This window comes from Paroedura picta, unplaced genomic scaffold (genome assembly GCF_049243985.1).
Source record: "Paroedura picta isolate Pp20150507F unplaced genomic scaffold, Ppicta_v3.0 Ppicta_v3_sca21, whole genome shotgun sequence".
In the NCBI taxonomy this organism is placed as follows: domain Eukaryota; kingdom Metazoa; phylum Chordata; class Lepidosauria; order Squamata; family Gekkonidae; genus Paroedura; species Paroedura picta.
Window position 1 is genome coordinate 1,755,743 of NW_027518618.1, and position 4,630 is coordinate 1,760,372.

Here is a 4,630-nt window from a genome sequence, read left to right on the forward strand (position 1 = left end):
CAGGAGCCGGAGCAGGAGGGGGAGGGAGGGAGAGCAGCTTTCAAGCCCGGCAGGAAGGCGGGAGCCAGGGAGGGGCCTGGGCAGGCCTATGGGTGGCCCAGGGCCCGCCTGCCTTCACTCCCACGCTCTCTCGCACTCATGACGGGGAGGAGAGAGGCCTGGCCAGCTCTTTCAGCTCCCTGCTCAGCGCTCTATCTGCCTTCCCCACAACTGAGGCAAGGAAGGGGTTGGAGCCCCTTTCCTGGGAGGACGGGCTGAAGAGTCTGGGGTGGGCCCTTTGGGAAAGGCAGTACTAAGGAGGCACAGGAGAGAGGCCGATAAATTGCACATGGAGTCGACCAAGGGGACTTCTTCTCCCTTCCACAAAGGACTAGAACTCCAGGGCAGCCAGTGAAGCTGATGGGCAGTAGGGTCAGGACAGGGACAAGGAAAGACTGCTTTACACAGAGAGGGATTCAAGCGTAGGATTCATCCCCAGAGGATGTCATGATGGCCACAGACAGCTTGACAAGGGGATTAGAGAGATCTGTGGAGATGGGAGGCTGAACTGGATGGAACCCTCGCCTGACCCAGCAGGGCTCCCCTGATGTCCTTAGAAAGGCCTCGGCCTCCCTGCCCTGTGGCTGGCCCTCCAGGGGAACTGGCTGGCCCCTGGGTGAGACGGGAGGCTGGACTGGACGGGCCCTCCCTGGTGTGACCCAGCAGGGCTCTCCTGATGTCCTTAGGAAGGCCTCAGCCTCCCTGCCCTGTGGCTGGCCCTGCAGAGGAACTGGCTGGCCCCTGGGTGAGACGGGAGGCTGGACTGGACGGGCCCTCCCTGGTCTGACCCAGCAGGGCTCTCCTGATGTCCTTAGGAAGGCCTCGGCCTCCCTGCCCTGTGGCTGGCCCTGCAGAGGAACTGGCTGGCCCCTGGGTGAGACGGGAGGCTGGACTGGACGGGCCCTCCCTGGTCTGACCCAGCAGGGCTCTCCTGATGTCCTTAGGAAGGCCTCAGCCTCCCTGCCCTGTAGCTGGCCCTGCAGAGGAACTGGCTGGCCCCTGGGTGAGACGGGAGGCTGGACTGGACGGGCCCTCCCTGGTCTGACCCAGCAGGGCTCTCCTGATGTCCTTAGGAAGGCCTCGGCCTCCCTGCCCTGTAGCTGGCCCTGCAGAGGAACTGGCTGGCCCCTGGGTGAGACGGGAGGCTGGACTGGATGGGCCCTCCCTGGTCTGACCCAGCAGGGCTCTCCTGATGTCCTTAGGAAGGCCTCGGCCTCCCTGCCCTGTGGCTGGCCCTGCAGAGGAACTGGCTGGCCCCTGGGTGAGACGGGAGGCTGGACTGGACGGGCCCTCCCTGGTCTGACCCAGCAGGGCTCTCCTGATGTCCTTAGGAAGGCCTCAGCCTCCCTGCCCTGTAGCTGGCCCTGCAGAGGAACTGGCTGGCCCCTGGGTGAGACGGGAGGCTGGACTGGATGGGCCCTCCCTGGTCTGACCCAGCAGGGCTCTCCTGATGTCCTTAGGAAGGCCTCGGCCTCCCTGCCTTGTGGCTGGCCCTTCAGAGGAACTGGCTGGCCCCTGGGTGAGACGGGAGGCTGGACTGGATGGGCCCTCCCTGGTCTGACCCAGCAGGGCTCCCCTGATGTCCTTAGGAAGGCCTCGGCCTCCCTGCCCTGTGGCTGGCCCTCCAGAGGAACTGGCTGGCCCCTGGGTGAGGCGGGAGGCTGGACTGGATGGGCCCTCCCTGGGGTCTTCTGCTGTTCCTACAGGCACAATTACAGCTGGTCTGTGTTACTTCCCCTGGAGAAACTGGCTGCTTTGGAGGGTGGATTCTGGGGCCTCAGAAGGCAGTGAAGTTTCGGAGTGATAAAGGGGGAAAGCTTCACCCACGTAGCTGCTGCTCATCTGGATGCCATTAAAAGCACAGGAAGAAGGATGCCTTTAAAAGACTACTGCTGCATTTGTGGGTGACGGAGATTATAAATAATATATAGGAGGCCTTTTTTGGAGGGGGGTAAGGGACTTGGGCCTCCCTCTGTGCTCTGGGTAGGAGGAAATTTGGAGAGTGACTGGTGACACAACAGCCGGCCAAGTGATCAATAGGGCAGCCGGTGATTCAAGGAGGCCCCCAGTTCAAATCTTGCCTATAGAGCTTTTTAAGGGGTGTTTGGGAAGCCTCTTAGTTGATGTCCCCTTCTGCCACGTGGGAGTAGATCAGGGATAGTCAAACTGCAGCCCTCCAGATGTCCATGGACTACAATTCCCAGGAGCCCCTGCCAGCATTCGCTGGCAAGGGCTCATGGGAATTGTAGTCCATGGGCATCTGGAGGGCCGCAGTTTGACTACCCCTGGAGTAGACAATCCTACTCTTCAAGGCCGTTGTGAGGGCTGCAAAACAATGTGTGCCTGGGCCACCTTTGACAGCGGGCTGTTATGTTGGACTTCAATACGCAAAATGTGTTGTGTCCTGGATTTGAAGACTGTCCTGCAGGGGGCATCGGGTGAGATGAGTCCTGAGCATAGTCAGATGAGGCTCTCCCTTCTATTTTCAAATTATCTCCTCCAGTGTCCCCACCGGCTCGGCTGGAGACTTCCTCTCTGCTCACCTCCAGAACACTTAGTCGGTTAGACTGTTAAGGCTATCGCCCTTCCTCACAAAGTCTGTTCCTCTTCTTAACAAAACTGTTCGACTCCTTTAAGCAACGGCTGCTCTGTTCTCTTGTAAACTCCACCCGTGTATTCTAAGCGTACACTTGAATATACCCATTTCCCCAGGTGGTGATCAACAGCTTTGAGGGTCTCCAGTGTGCAAATTGGGGCCCCTCCCCAATTGGTTCCATGGATGCCATTTCTAATTCCAGGTGCAGGTGATTTTTGCCTGCCTAGACATCAGTGGGGTATCTTCTGGAATTCTACCTGATTTAATAAGTCTGTTCTCCTGGAGAAAATGGGGGGGGGGGACTCTCAGACTGAGCTTTTACTCTTCCCTAAGCTTCATGCTCCCTGCAGCCCGCCCCCCCCCCACTCCAGAACCCAGAGTTGAGTCTTTGTCCTGGATCTGGTTGCCTTTTTCTTTGTGGGGGTGTCCGAACTTCAGCCCAGAGAGGTGTGGCTGCGTGTCCGTTGGCCCTGTTGGATTTCTGCCTCTTGCAGGCCTTGAGATGGAAGGGAGAGAGAAAGGCCATGCTAATCCTTGCACCCCCCTTCCCCCATGTCCAACCTTACAGGCTGGAATTTTGCCAAGCCTCCTGTGAGTTTCTCAGGCCTGCAGTGGGAAGTGAGAAGAGCGGGCTTAATCAGGGAGGAGGGAAACGCTTTGGGTCCCCCTGCTGGAGAGTTTGGGTAACGCTCAGCAGCGGCGGGCAGGGGGCCTCCCATGGGCTTCCTCTGCAGACCCCCTCTGTCGACGGTTCTGACATCTTCCTCCATCCAGGTGACATTTCCAAGCAGGGTTGCAAGAAGTCTTGTTTGGGAAAGAGCCATGAAAGCCCCAGAGAGACAGGGAGAACAGAGCCAGGGTGGTGCTGTGGTTAAGAGCGGTAGCTTTGAAACTGGAGAACCGGGTTCGATTCCCCACTCCTTCCCCGATAGCAGTGGGGTATAATGCCAAAGAGACCAACTTCCAAAGCAGCCGTTTTCTCCAGGGAAACTCATCCCTGTCAGCTGGAGGCCAGTGATGATCCCCGGTTCTCCAGCCACCACCTGGAGGTTGGCAAGCCCACGAGCTTGCATTTCCTGGGGGAAATCGGACCCCGTGTTGCCAGAAAAACCGCACTCTAGGTTAAGAGGACCACACAGCGCACTGGAAGAATCAAGAATCAGAATGTCTTCGGCTGGGTGGTCAAGTAATGTGAAGCCAGGCCAACAAGGCTTGGGGGCCACCACCCAATGGTAGTCCTTGGACATCCTGAGGGCCACAGTGTGACCACCTGTGCTCCAAGGCAGGGATAGTCAACCTGTGGTCCTCCAGATGTCCATGGACTACAATTCCCATTAGCCCCTGCCAGCGTTTGCTGGCAGGGGCTCATGGGAATTGTAGTCCATGGACATCTGGAGGACCACAGGTTGACTACCCCTGCTCCAAGGCCAATGAGGTCTTTCCCCCGGAGATCCTGCGGCTACAGCCCTGAGCGTGAAATCACTTAGGCTGCACGGAAGGGAACCGGCCGATCGCCCAGAGAGAAATGGGGCCAGAAGCTCATGGCCTGGCTGAGGGGGTTGGGGAGGCAGGCTGCAGGAAGGGAGCGCTGGTCACAAAAAGGGTTTCTATGAGAACATAAAAGCAGCCCTATGAGATCAGACCAAAGGTCTGCCTAGTCTGCCATCCTGTTTCCATAATGGCCAACTAGGCTGCCTCCATAAGGGAAGACCCGGAAACGGGGGCAAGGAGGCCAACACTTCTCCCAGCAGCAAGATCATGGAGATAGACTGCCTCTGAACATGGAGGTTCTGTTTAGCCCTTAGTGCTAAGAAGAAGAGTTGGCTTCTATTCCCCGTTTTTCATTACCCGAAGGAGTCTCCAAGCAGCTTCCAATCACTTTTCCTTCCTCTCCCTTCAACAGCCACCCTGGGAGGTAGGTGGCGCTGAGAGAGCTCTGAGAGAACTGCTCTGGTTTACACATGGAGGAGCAGGGAATCAAAGCCAGCTCACTAG